The sequence below is a fragment of the Herpailurus yagouaroundi genome, unplaced genomic scaffold (genome assembly GCF_014898765.1).
Source record: "Herpailurus yagouaroundi ecotype Mexico unplaced genomic scaffold, PumYag 67793, whole genome shotgun sequence".
NCBI classification, from domain to species: domain Eukaryota; kingdom Metazoa; phylum Chordata; class Mammalia; order Carnivora; family Felidae; genus Herpailurus; species Herpailurus yagouaroundi.
Genome location: NW_024420586.1, coordinates 19005893 through 19020726, shown reverse-complemented (window position 1 = coordinate 19020726; position 14834 = coordinate 19005893). Strand labels below are relative to the sequence as shown.

The window sequence follows — 14834 nt, the reverse complement described above, 5'->3', positions numbered from 1 at the left end:
ACTATTACCTACCTCATTAGGTTGGGGGGATTAAATAAATACATGTAAAGTGCTTCACAAGGGACCTGGCATATAATTAGCAGTCAGGAAATGTCAACTGCTATTGCTGTGGTTATTGTAGCTGATGGGAGAATGCCACAGAGTCAGAGTGGGGATTGAGTTTGCCAGTAGCACGATGCTCTTGACCTCCAGGGAAAGGGGGTCCCCATGGTTTTGCCTCGATGCAGAGCATCACCAGCCTCTACTTACTGCAGATGGGACCATGCTGCCCGGAGTGAGGAAAGGCAGCCCTTAGGATGGTTCCCTGGATGCCGGGCTGGGGGGCATTCCAGACTCTCAGAAGTCTGAGAATGCTTTAGGCAGGTTGGACTGTGGTCCTTACTTCCGCAGCAGGTTGGATTGTGGCTGAAATTAGAAATGCTGGGACTTCTAGTTTCCAGTGCAGCAAGTGTCATTTTTCCCTTTTCCCAAAGTAAAAAGCCTTTGCTTCCAATGTATTGGTAGGCCCAAAATAAGCTTTTTTCCCTCAATTAGAAGATATTAGATAATGTGTCCACCAAAGGAGAGAAGGATTGGGAAAATGTAAACAGAAAACTTCTACCATAGAAGTAAATTACTACGCGAAAGAAGCCAATCCAAAAAGGCTACATACTGCATGATTCCAACTATCTGACATTCTGGAAAAGACCAAACCATGGAGATAGGAAAAGGATCAGTGGTTTCCAGAGCTTAGGGGGAGGGAAGAAAGGGCAGAGTGCAGAGGATTTTCAGGGCAATGAAAGTAGTCTGTATGCTGCTTACAATGGTGGATACATGTCATTATGTCGGCAGCCCTCTTGCTCAACTATAGACCCCAACAATTAAAACCAGAAATAGACAAGCCCGCTTAACTCATGCTCTAACTAAAACCCATTGTGTTAATTTCTTATCTCACTTTCTGGAGGCATTGACGAAGATGTTTTGCAATGACCGGAACATTGCAACCACCAGACCAGAAAACCTCTGATACCAACGGAATGCCTAGAAGGCCACACCCGACATGTTCCCTTCCCTGCCTATAATGATGGGCTGAACACATACCGACCCCCACCTGTGATCATGCGCTCCCTGTCGGCTCTCTTGCACATACCCCCAAACCTCTCTTTAAAACTCTAGGTGTCCATCTTACAGGCTGAGAGGTCATTTGAGCCTGCCACCAACTCCAGTTGCCGGCACCCAAAATAAATTTCTCCCTTTCTCTCTTCTAAACCTTCATCTCTTGAGTTATTGACTTCTCTTATGATGAGTTGTACCTGAGTTTGGCAACAGCATTGGCAAACCTAACCAGGAGCTATGCTTTCCACTTGTCCAGCCCCCAACCTCCCTGGTGCCCCCCCCCCCCACCGGATGGAGCAGGTGGCTGGGGCAGTGCCAGGGCTCAATCTGTTCATTTCCTGACTTAGCAGTCTATGATAGATCAATCAGTAACAATTACACATTTGTCTAAACCCATAGAATGTACAACACCAAGAATAAACCTTAAGGTAAACTACAAACTCTGGGTGATACTGACATGTCAATGTGGAATCATCGGTTTAACAAATGTGCACTCTAGTGTGGGATGTTGATAACGGGGGAGGCTGTGCATGTGGAGGGGGCAGAGGGTATATAGGAACTTTCTGTACCTTCGTCCCAATTTTGCTATGAACCTAAAACTGCTCTAAAAAATAAAATCTAGGGGCGCCTGGGTGGCTCAGTTGGTTGAGCATCTGACTTCAGTTCAGGTCATGATCTCTAGGTTCGTGGGTTCCAGCCCTGTGTCAGGCTCTCTGCTGTCAGCATGGATCCCACTTTGGATCCTCTGTCCCCCTCTCTCTCTGCCCCTCCCCCACCTGTGCTCACCCTCTCTCGCTCTCTCTCTCAAAAATAAATACACATTTAAAGAATAAATCAATCAAAAAACTTTAAAGTAAAATGATAAAGGAAGCTTTGATTTGAAGCTATGTTATTTAGGCATAGCTAAATGCCTAATTTATTATTTGTACCCGTTGAGTACAAGCAACAGAAATTTCCAGCTCATTGAACTTCAGGTTACAGGTCACAGACGCCTGGTGAACCAGAAGACAGGGATTATTGTTACCAAATATGGGGGGAGGAGGATGCTGCCGAGGGCCTCAGAAAGGCCTAGAAGGCAGCAGGGAGCATTATCCTGCCCCTCTGTGCCAGCAGCTCTTTATTCCATCTCTCCCTGTCTCTCTCTTTCTGTCTCCCCCTCTCTTCCTCCTTCCCTTGGCCTTTTTTTCTCCCAGACTGCTCCCTCTGTCTCCCCAGGCCTACAACCCGCCAGGGCTCCCCTGTTTACACCAAATGGCGTCTGGCTCTTCATAAACACTATTTTCTCTTTCTCCATCCAGTCCTAAATTCCTGGGTGAGGGGACTCCTGTGGCCCAGTATCTTGGGGCAGGTGTCCACTCCCTGCCCCAGCACCTCTGGCCATGATGGGTGGAGGTGGGGACCCGGTACAATGGAAGCTGCCTCGGAGCCCATCCCTGCTCAGAAAGAAAGTGAATGGGGAGGCAGGGGTTGTTACTAGGAGGTGGTGTGTAGTAGGGCTGGTGGCTTACAGCTGGGCCTAATTCTGTGACATGTGACAATCGTCCCCTTAGGAGCAGGAACAATATGTGAGCTGCTGGCAGACCTCTGCCCCACTTTCTGTGCTTGCTGCTGGTGCCCGCTTTCTTTTTGATTTCAGGTCTTGCAGGGGCTCTGATTTGGAGCGTGGCATTGGAGGAATTCTTCACCACCAACTTGCCTTAATTCCTCCTTTTTACATAACCAAATGGCAACAGAGAGGATGTTTGGATTCTGCTTGCTTACTTCTCCCCCCCCCCCCCCCCGCGTTGCAGGAGTTTATTTATTAATTAGTGTGCTAAATAAATAAATAAATAAAAGGAAGTCATAAAATACCCTTGTTTATGTTCTAGTCCGCGTGCTTTGTGTTCATTTGTCTGCAGCCTGGCGTGGGGGAGCGGAGCGCTTGCCCCCCTGGGAGGGGACCGCATGGAGGGTGTCAGCATCATCCGCTGCGGATGCGACTGGCCAATGCAATTCATTTCTCTCCCTCTTTCCCTCCCCCCCCCCCCCCCCGGCTTCCTTCCTCCGCCCCCTCCCCGCCCCCCACCATGCTCCCGCCTCCGTCCCCGCTTGCTCCGCGGGGTCTGCGCGCCTTTGCAAGGAAAGAGGGCTTCCTGGGAGGGTGGCTTCGAGGCCCGAGAGCTCGCATCAGTCATTCCAAACGTCGTTAGGAAGCGGGACGGGATCGATGAGGCGATGGAAAGTCGGGTTCCAGACTGCCTCGGGGGGCGTTCACCGCTGAGCCCGGGCCGCGCCCCCCCCCCCCCCCTTCCCGGCCGCCCGGTGCCCCGCTGGGGACTGCGCAGGTCCCGGCCCAGGCCCTCGGCGCGGCCCCCCTTCAGCCCTTCACGTTGGGGCTGCGTGAGGGCGTACAGCCGTCGAGGATCGGAGCCTAGGGGTGCCGGGGCTCCCAGAGAGTGTGACTCGGAGGGGCAGAGGTTCCCCGCTTCCTAAAGCCGGGGCGCCCCAGAGCGACTGGGAACCTAACGCGGTGCGCCTGCCACCCGTCCCCTCGCAAGGAAGGAGGAGGAGATCGAAGGACAGCCTTTGCCCGATCATTGAAAGAGAAGCTTCTGGCCCCTCCCCGGATGGTTTGGAGCGGTTCGTAACTCAGGCTGACCCGCCTTTTCCGGCCCCTCCCAGCACTCTCACCCCCACCCGGAGGCCGGGGCGCGCGCCATCGGGCAGGCGGGCCTGGGCACAGCCACTACGGAGCCACAGAGCGGACAGCAGGGAGGGAAGGAGGGCCAAGCTGGATTTCCAGGAGGCTGGACTTCCTCATCGTCTCCTCCCACGCCTGAGAGCGCGGCCGGGGGGTGGGGGAGGGGGGAAGGGCTCCTGCCCTGTTGGAACCCTCCCTGGTGCGGGCGCCAGCTGCTTTTGGCAGGGTTTATGGATGTGCGGTCAGACCGGGCTCCTCATCCTTGTTCACCTCATGAGCCACCCAGAAAATTTATATAATGTTCCCGTGACTTTCAGGGGTGAACTGGTGAGTATTTGGAGAGTCCAAATGGGGCTTGGTGAGTAAAAAAAAAAAAAAAAAAAAATTATTTCATTCTCTATATTATGCAATTATGTAAAGAAAATGAAATATAAACGATTACAAAAGGTGAAATACCCACTATGTAAATACAATTTCCTAAATGAAATCTTTACAACCCTTTATTTTCTCCTTTATACTATGGAAAAGTTCCCACAAAAATAGAAGAGTAGATAATTTTCAGCTTCAACAATGATCAAGATATGGCCAATTTTGTTTCATTACTCCCCTCCTGTTCTTATCGTTTTTTGTTTTGTTTTGTTTATTTATTTTGAGAGGGACAGCTCAAGTAGGGGAGGGGCAGAGAAAGAGAGAGAATCCCAAGCAGGCTCCATGCTGTCAGTGCAGAGCCCAACTTGGGACTCGATCCCATGAACCGAGAGATCATGACCTGAACTGAAATCGAGAGTGGGATGCTTAACCAACTGAGCCTCCCCGTCGCCCCATCCTTTCATTTAAAAAAAAAATTTTTTTAATGTTTATTTTTGAGAGAGAGAGCACCAGCAGGGGAGGGGCAGAGAGAGAGGGAGACACAGAATCTGAAGCAGGCCCCAGGCTCTGAGCTGTCAGCACAGAGCCCCATGCGGAGCTTGAACTTACAGACCATGAGATCATGACCTGAACCGATGCTTAACCAACGAGCTACCCAGGCTCCCCCTTTCACTTTTTTTTAAATGATAAATTGACCTTGTGTTTTAGCCTTTGCCAGATAACAAGGCATCCCAAAGTGTACTGGCCTAAAACAGCAATACTCTATGCTTTGTCATGATTGTGCTGGTTGGCTGGGCACTTCTTCTGTGGGTTTTGACTGGAATTATTCAAGAGGGAGGCTCAGCTGGGCTAGAAGGTCCAAGATGGTTTCACTTGCATGTCTAACTGTGGACTAGGACACTTCAGGTCTCCTTTCTTCCATGGCTTCTCGTGTTCTAGTAGGCTAGATGGATTGTTATATAGCAACCAGAACCTTCCAAGAGAATCAAGGCAGAACCCTTAAGCTTCCTGACTTAACCATGGGAGCCCCAAGTCACTTCCATCCTTTTCTATTGGCCCAAGCAGGTCACAGGTCAAGCCCAGACTCGGGTAAGGAAGTGGAGAAAAAGACACACCCTTGGATGGGAAGAAGACGTGGGGGGACACGTTGCACAGTGCAAACCAGCATGGGAGGGATTGGTGGCCTTTAACCAATCTACCACAGTTTGTTTTCATCAATGTAACTTTTTTTTTTTTAAGTTTATGTGTTTATTTTGAGAGTGAGAGAGCGAGTGAGCAAGGGAGGGGTAGAGACAGAGGGAGAGAGAGAATCCCAAGCAGGCTCTGTGCTGTCAGCGCTGAGCTGCATGTGGGGCTCGATCCCATGAACCTGAGACCGTGACCTGAGCCGAAATCAAGCGTCGGCTCAACCAACTGAGCCACATAGTCGCTCCTTCCACGTAACTTTTTATATGAGGTTTAATGCTCACAACGGCCACATTGTAATTCATCGATGAACACTTCGAATGCTTGATAGTCACCATCAAGGAGAAATTTCATTAGCACAGGTAAACAACTGCCATCTTTTATCATCCACTTAAACTTGTGCAACAGTTGAAATTATATTTAAAGGCTCTGGCAGCTCTTCCTTTAGTGGACAGATGAAATGTTGAAAGTTCTTATTGTAATGCAAATGGATTTTGAAAGCCAATGTATCTTTTCCTATTAGGTACTTAAAATGGTCTAATTTGCGGAAGGCACCTGCATTAGAGAGCAGCTGACCCGCGGTTGGCGTGGACACCGTGAAACTGTGCACCAGCCACAAAAGGAGAGAGGTACCTGATACCCGTGGAGATGGTGTTTCTGGGCATGCTGTGGGGGCCCCACTCCACCAGCCTCATATTGCACTCCCAAAACTGCATCCATGACAACCTCTGGTGGGGCAAGAGCAGGCATGGCGACAAACTCCAAGTTAGGGTCTCCAATTAGTTTTCCAACAAGTCAAAGGGAAGACCTCTTCAAAGTTTGTAGTTACTTTTAGCGGAAATGTCTAAGACTGAACATACTTCTTTCTTTCTTTTCTTAATGTTTATTTATTTTTGAGAGAGAGAGAGAGAGACAGAACATGAGCAGGGAAGGAGCGGAGAGAGAGAATCCGAAGCAGGCTCCAGGCTCTGAGCTGTCAGCACAAAGCCCCACGTGGGGCTCGAATTCACAAACCGTGAGATCATGACCTCAGCCAAAGTCCGATGCTCAACCAACTGAACCACCCAGGCGCCCCTGAAAATGCTTCTTTCAATGGAAGGTGATAGATTTTGCCTTAAATTTCCTGTCCTTAATACTCACTTTGTTGCCACACAATGTGACAGGAATGTGTTCACATACTTGTACCGAATCCCTATGCCAGTTAGGCACATCCTTGGAGGTAACACTCAATGTTACATCAAACATCATAATGGCACACTCTGTTTGGATATAACAGCCATCTCTCAATCTACCCAATTTCTTATGACTAGTTATATCCTGTACGTTGAACTTAACAGGTCCTCTGCTGGTGTGGAATAGAAAGGAATGGTCCTCAACCTCTAATGTAGTCACATATTTCTTCAACTCAGCACTCAAATGACATTTCACGAATGCCATTTTTTCCAGCACAATCATCACCAACCAATATAAGTTTGAACTGAACTTGTGATTCTCCTTAGGTGGCTTCCAGAAGCATCCCTGTGCCCCATCTGACTGAGGGCACTATGACCATTATTCTTGGATTTACTGTTAACATGATAGCATTCTCCATCGGTGTACCTTCTTGGTTCTTTGTTGTTGTTGTTGTTATTTTAAGTGTATTTATTTATTTAAAAGAATTTCTTATGTTTTTTTTATTTTGAGAGAGAGAGAGAGAGACAGAGACAGAAACAGAGCACAAGTCGGGGCAGGGAAGAGAGAGAGGGAGACACAGAATCCAAAGCAGGCTCCAAGCTCTGAGCTGTCAGCACAGAGCCCAAGGTGGGGCTCAAACTCACAAACTGTGAGATCATGACCTGAGCCGAAGTTGGACACTTAACCAATTGAGCCATCCAGGGGCCCCTAAGTTTATTTATTTATTTTGAGAGATATAGAGAGTGTGAGCAGGGGAGGGGCAGAGAGCAGGAGGTTCCTCGCTGCCAACACAGAGCACAATGCAGGGCTTAAGCTCATAAACCCTGAGATCATGACCTTAGCTGAAACCAAGAGTTGGATGTTTAACCGACTGAGCCACCCAGGCACCCCTGTGTACCCCCTTGTAAAACTAGACAACAATCTACAAGACCATTCTCACTTCTCACACCGACTGCAGAGTTCAGGGGTCCCCAAGACCACCCTCAGTTTTGATTATTTGCTAGAGAGATTCACAGAACTCACTGAAAGTTGTTATACTCACCACTATAGTTTATTACAGAGAGAGGATACTGATTAAAATCAATTAAGTGAAGAGACACAAGGGGCAGAGTCCAGACAGGTCCAAACACAGAGCTTCCAGTTGTCGTCTCCTGGTGGCGTCATGGACAGCATTAACTCTTCCCAGCAACTATGTATGACAGTATGTAAGAGTATCGCCAACCAGGGAAGCTCACATGAGCCTCGGTGGCCTGTTTCCACTGGAGCTCAGTCATGTAGACATGGTTCATTGCCCACTCTGTGAAGGCTGAGCTGATAACCTTGTGACACAAAGCCCCCACCATAAACCACATTGTTACACTATCTGGTGTGGTCCCAGGCCCCCTTGTAAACAAAGACACTCATTTTTTTTTAACTTTATTTACTTATTTTGACAGAGAGAGAGAGAGAGAGAGAGAGAGAGAATCCCAGGCAGGCTCCACACTGTCAGTGCAGAGTCTGACACAGGGCTTGAACTCATGAACCACGAGATCATGACCTGAGCCTAAATCAAGAGTCAGATGCTTAACCAACTGAGCCACCTAAGCTCCCAACAAAGACACTCTTATCTGGCAAGACATTCCACAGGTGATATAGACATCACCTCCCAGGAGATGAAGACAAAGGCCACACCTTTCTTTGAGCAAGGTTCATTCTTTCCCACACACCTCTCATTCTGCTTTTCCTCTCTCTCCTTTTTCCACATCCCTTTCTCTTCTACCTCTCCTGTCCTAGGCTGGGGTGGGGGGTCACGTTGTTATTGTAAGCGGTTTGAAGGTCAATGAAAAGGATGGGTCACATCACTAGTTCCCTCCCCGGGTCTCCACACCTTTGTGCCCAGGGTGCTGAGTGGCAGAGGCCAGCCACATTGCTTCCTGCTAGCTGAGCTCAGGGAGAAGGCACAGGGGTGTGGAAAGAGCACAGTTGGTCTTGGTAGCTAGAGGGGCTCTTGATCCCCCCCACCACCCAGCCAGCCGGGACATGTCAGAAGCATCATGTCTCCTCCCTGGTGTGTGAGGGAACTGACACAAAAGGGACAGAGAGAGGAGACCTGAGCAGGTCTGTGCTAAGTTGCCTGTGGCACTGACCACCACTCCCCAGTCCAAGTTGAATCCTGAACTTCAGGCAGAATAAGATCTTCCACTACCACACCCTTGGAGACCAGGCATCTTGGAGATTCTATGTACGTGTGACTGGGAAGGATGGCTGTACCCAGAATGTGGGACAGAAGTAGATGATGAAGAATTTGGAGGGTGCCTGGGTGGCTTAGTTGGCTGAGTGACAAACTCTTGGTTTCAGCTCGGGTCATGCTCTCACGGTTCGTGGATACAAGCCCCATGTCAGGCTCTGCATTGATGGTATGGAGCCTGCTTAGATTCTCTCTCTGCCTCTCTCCTGTGTGTGCATGCATTCTCTCTCTCTCAAAATAAATAAATAATTGTAAAAAAAAAAAAAAAAGAGTTTGGAGATCCATAAAATCTACCTGTTAAGAGTAGGTGACAGATTGTTTTCAAAAATGGCCACAATTCAACAAAAAAAAAATGGCCACAATTCCACTTCTATGAGGTATCTAGAATAGTTGAACTCATAGAAACAGAAAGTAGAATGGGGTACCAGGGTCTGAGGAAGGGGGAAGGGGCAGTCATTGTACAGAGTTTCAGTTTGGGATGATGAAAAATTCTGGAGTTGACAACACCTAATGCTGCTGAGAATGGAGGAACAGGAACTCTCATTCATTGCTGGTGGGAATGCAAAATGGTACAGCCAGTATGGAAAGTAGTTTGATAGTTTCTTTAAAACAAGGTGCCTGGCTGGCTCAGTCAGTAGAGTATGTGATTCTTGATCTTGGGGTTGTGAGTTCAAGCCCCCCACGTTGGGTGTACAGATTACTTTTACTTTATTTTATTTTATTTTATTTTATTTTATTTTATTTTATTTTATTTTATTTTATTTTATTTTATTTTATTTTATTTTTATTATGTTGTATTGTATTTTTGAGAGAGAGAAAGACAGCGTGCAAGTGGGGAAGAGGGAAGAAGGAGAGAGAGAGAATCCCAAGCAGGCTCCACTCTCAGCACTGAGCCCAATGCAGAGCTGGATCCCACCACCCTGGGATCATGACCTGAGTCGAAACCAAGAGCCTGATGCTCAGCCAACTGGACACCCCGAGTGTAGAGATTACTTAAAAACAAACAAACAAACAAAAAACATTAGGGGCACCCAGCTGGTCAGTCGGTAGAGCGTGCAACTCTTAATCTCAGGGTTGTGAGTTCAAGCCCATAGTAGGCATGGAGCCTACTTTAAAAAAAAAAAAAAAGTTAAAAAAAAAAAACCCAGCACAGCTCCCACTAAACATAGGCTTACCATGTAATTCAGCAAACGTGTTCCTTGGTATTTACCCAAAGGAGTTGAAAGCTTATGTCTACACAGAAACCTGAACACAGATGTTTGTAGCAGCTTATTCATAATTGCCAAAACTTGGAAGCCACCAAGATGTTTTCAGTAGGTGAGTGGATAAACAGTGGTACATCCACACAGTAAAATATGATTCAGCACTAAAAAGAAATGAGCTGTCAAGCCACAAAAAGACATGAGGAAATGTGAATGCATGCCACTAGTGAAAGAAGCCAATCTGAAAGGGCCACCCTACTGTATGGTTCCAGCCATATGATGTTCTGGCAAAGGCAAAACTATGGAGACAGTAAAAAGACCAGTGGTTGTCAGGGGTTGGGTTAGAGGGAGGGATGAATAGGCAGAACACAGAAGATTCTTTGAGGCAATGAAAAGAAATGGTCCTGAACTAACTGTAAAAGTGCTAAATGAATAAAAGGTAGCATTTTTTTTTAAATCTATTTTTAATAAGTTCTGGAAATGGACAGTAGTGATGGATAGAAGAGTAATTTTGATGTTATGCATATTTTACCACAATACAAAAAAATTTTTTTTTTTTTTTAAGTAAGCTCTACACCCAGTGTGGGGCTCAAACTCACAACCCCGCGATTAAGAGTTTCACACTCAGGGTCCCTGGGTGGCTCAGTCGGTTAAGCATAGACGCTTAATTTCAGCTCAAGTCACGATCTCATGGATCATGAGTTCGAGCCCCTGGCTGGGCTCCGAGCTAACAGCACAGAGCCTGCTTGGGATTCTCTCTCTCCCTCTCTCTCTGCTCCTCCTCCCTCCCCCCCCCCCACTCTCTTTCTCTTCCTCAAAATAAATAAATGAACTTAAGAAAAAAAGAAGAGTTGCATGTCCTACCAACTGAGCCAGCTAGGTGCTCCATGATACAAAGTTTTTAAAGAAAACAGAGAGACACAATTATTACCCTCCCTTTTCAATGCAGAGCGGCTCTTCCCATCAGAGTGGAACCTGGTCTGGTCTTGGGACTTGCTCTGACCAATCTGAATACCAAACATCGTGCCTGGTCCAGGCCTCTCAAGAAGCCTTGGGCTTCATTGCTGTTTCTGCTTGCTCTCCGTATGGGAGAAAGACGATCTGACCAGCTGAGGCCATCGCAGACCAGACTGTCCCCAGCCACCCTGGCAGTGGATATTGTACATGCGGGTGTGAGCCACGTGCATCAGTGGAGCTATGCCCAGCTTGCCAGTCCACAGAATCAAGAGCTAAATCTAGAGTTGGTGTCGTAAGGCACTAAGCTTGGCTGTGGACTGTTTTGCAGCAAACACTAACCAACTCAGACTATGGTGATGGAGGTAAATAAGGACTTTCCAAGTGAGGAGCCTAATCCTCTGGGATGTTGGTTTCCCTTAAGTTGGAGTGTTTGAGGGACATGGGCCGCTAAGGGTTTGGGGAACACTTTTGTAGACAGCTGTTACCTTTACTGATGCTGCAGAAGCCTAAAACTTCTTGGAGGTCAAGGTTCCAGCCTTACGGGTTCTTAGATTTTGGAATCCAGTATGAAAGAGATGTGGGTGACTACAGACAGCATCTAGCAAAGAACTTCCGGTGTGATGGTAATGGGCATGAGCGTAGGAAGGGGGGTTGGGGAGCCAAGCTGACCCTCCCAAGAAGCAAGCTCACCTGCTCTCTCTTGGGCCTCCAGGATGCTGTGCAGGTAGCCTGGCAACAATGTCCCCAGGCAGGCTGGTGGGCCCACTCTGCTTCCCCTGGTGGGAGGTTCACACGGGCCAAGATCAATGCTAAATGTGGAGATTCTTACTCAGAGCTGGGTTTCACACCTTCTGGCATTCAATACTAGCCTAGTTTTTAATAAAAAAACAACACTATTTTGGTGCCGTAAACCTATTTTTCACCATCTGGCATACCCTTATGCCTCTTATGTTTCTTCTTCTAGTACAGCCTGACAGGAAAAAACCACCATGGGACTAGAAGCTCCCGACCAACGAGGATATTATTGCACATTCAGATGGACGAGGTACCTCTCTGCAGGTTGTGACTGCTTAACTCTGAGCAGCAGACTTTAAAAGAACCTCTTTCTACAAATGTCAGTTGAACAAAATGAAAGAAGTTTGGCTCGTGAAATATTAAGACAAAACATAAGTTTGATTTTCCTTTGATTCTTTTTTCTTTTTTTCTCTTTTGCATAACAGATGATGACAATCTTAAAATACCCAACAGGCTAACGAGGAAGAAAAACCACTCCTTCTGTCTAAGGGGAATGGTGAAATAATGGCCCAAAGCTGTCCTCTGCAATTCCTTTGGGGGTGACATTAAAGGATTGGAAGGCATCGGGGAAACCAACAGGAACATTAGCTTTAAAAAAAAAAAGATTTTATGTTTAAGTAATCTCTACATCCAACATGGGGCTCGAACTCACAACGCCGAGATCAAGAGTCACACACTCCATCGACTTAGCCAGCCAGGTGCCCCAGGAAAATTAGCTTTGTTAGTAAAATGAGCTTACTTAGTGAAAAGAATTCTCACTGGATCTAGCTTTTAACAAATCTATGGTCATTTTATGATTCTATATATTTTCTGGAGTAGAAGTCTGATGACCAGCACCTTTTAACTGATAAAAAGAGCAACTCCGAAGCACACAAATGTGTCTAGGGAAGGGGTCTTGTGCCTCTTTTTACTCAATGAGCCTGTGGTTCTTCTTGGTTTTCGTGTATATGAGTGTGTCTGTGTGTGTGCACATGGGCGTGCGTGTGCACATGTGTGGGAGAGTAGATCCAGGTTTGGTGGGGTTTTTTATTTTATGATTTGGGGATCCCTTAAAGAGAAAAAAGAACAGAACATTATGGATACAGAATTAGGTAAGAGAAGAATGTTATGCAGATTCAGAAAGAAAACAATACATAGCATACTTTAAAAAAAATGTTTATTTTTGAGAGAGAGAGAAAGAGAGCACAAGCAAGGGAGGGGCAGAGAGAGAGGGAGACACAATCCAAAGCAGGCTCCAGGCACAGAGCCTGATGTGGGGCTCAAACTCATGAACCACGAGATCATGACCTGAGCTGAAGTTGGACACTTAACCAACTGAGCCACCCAGGCACCGCAGCATACTTTTTTTTTTTTTTTTTTTAAGTAATCTATAAAGGGGTGTGTGGGTGGTTTAGTTGGTTGATTGTCTGGCTCTTGATTTCGGCTCAGGTCATGATCCCAGGGTGATGGGATTGAGCCCTGAGTTGGGCTCCGAGATGGTGGCATGGAACCTGCTCGGGATTCTCTCTCTCTCTCTCTGTCTCTCTCTCTCTCTGTCTCTCTCTCTCTCTCTCTCTCTCTCTCTCCCTCTGCCCTCTTCCCCTGCTCAAGCTTGCTCACTCTCTCTCGCCCTCTCTCTCAAAAATAAATAAATAAACATTAAAAAACTAATCTCTACACTCAATGCGGGGCTCAAACTCACAACCCAGAGATCAAGACAGCCAGGCACCTAACATATAGCATTTTAAAGGCTGAGAAATACCTCAAATCTCACCTAATTCAGAAAACTGACATAAAGTTTTGTTAACTGCCCGACAAACCCCTACAAGCCTTTTTTCCCCTACGATTTTTGGCTGCAGACTCTTTCAGCACCGTTTTGTGTGACAACAATTTTGTAATATTTTCTAGCAAGAGGATAGAAAGATAATTCATTCTGGTTTTCTTCTGGCATAGTTGATGGGGATTTGGTTTTCATTATTTATAGTTTAGAAAACTTACCACTTCAGAGTTTGTTACTCATTTAGGGGACTGCTGTCAAATATGGGGGGACCTCTATTGAGTTTCTTTTATGAAAAGCTGTACATTTTCAGAGCATATCAAGGGTTCATGTTCAGGGAGCAATCTTAAATACTCTGAATTGACAATTCTCATCAGCCAACTTGACCTCAATGTCTTTTACAGGTCTGAGATTTGTTATCTTTGTCAATGTCAGTGTTTTGGTCAAATCAGCAAGAAAGTTAAATATTTTTCCCATTGTGTTCGTATACTTCACTTCTTTTCATTGAGTAGGTTATTAAACCAAGAACCCATATGTTAGCTCTATTCAAAATGTATCGCTTTCCCTTTTGGTATGATGTGAAAAAAAGAAAAACTGTTACAGTTTACTTTTCCATGCCAGAATTGTTTCTATTGGTTACATATGGGCATACTTGAAAAATAATTTCATTTTATAGGGGGTTTGCAATTATATTCACTGCATTATTGATGATATTCTTAGGAAGAAAAATTTCTGTTTTGATCTGCTCACAAGTTTAGGTATTTGGTGATTGGAAGAATTTCCCACAGACTAGCTTCCGGCTCTGTACATTTTAAACCTCATTTCTCCTCCTCCCACACCCCAGCTGCTGTAGTGCTCGATGTCATGATGCCAGGTGGGCGGTGGGATTATTCCCGGAAGTCATTCCTACCCCAGGATGGCCAGTAATAACTACATATGTAAACAGTTCTCATTAAAGGCACATTAAATGTATCCTCAACTCAACTTCCCCTTAGCCAGCCCCCAAAGGCCCTTGGCCTCTCCAGGACCAGAGGGGAAGTGTGACAGAGAGTCAGAGCGGGAAGAGAGCGATCTTAACCAATCTTAACAGCTCAAATGGTTCACTTCTGCAAATCGTAAAAACAAACACGACCATGTGAATACATTTCTGGGCCCCTGAAGAGCGCCCTTGGCAAATGAAGTGCCCTGACACTTAAGCTTCATTGCTCCGGGCAGGCATGAGTGTGCGAGGGTTTTTTGTTTTCTTTAACAAGCGGCAGCGGAATACCAAAGGCTCAACTCCAGAAGGCTCGGATCTGTGTCTCCCTATGACCTTGAACAAATCGCTCGCCTCTCAGTCCGCCTAGGTCCCGCACCTGCCAGCCTTTAGCGCCCGCAGAGGCCCTCTAGCGCCCA

General features: G+C 46.6%; 1 long non-coding RNA gene across 2 annotated transcripts; it reads left to right on the top strand.

The window, feature by feature from the left end:
* Positions 1-3200: 3200 nt before the first annotated feature.
* On the top strand, positions 3201-12877 carry LOC121026051 (uncharacterized). Of its 2 annotated transcripts, none has more exons than XR_005788244.1 (4): positions 3201-4102; positions 5853-5958; positions 11853-12002; positions 12109-12877. It is a non-coding gene; the product is annotated as an uncharacterized LOC121026051 (long non-coding RNA). The 2 variants fall into 2 exon arrangements; XR_005788245.1 differs by lacking the exon at positions 3201-4102 and adding an exon at positions 5478-5691.
* Positions 12878-14834: the final 1957 nt, after the last annotated feature.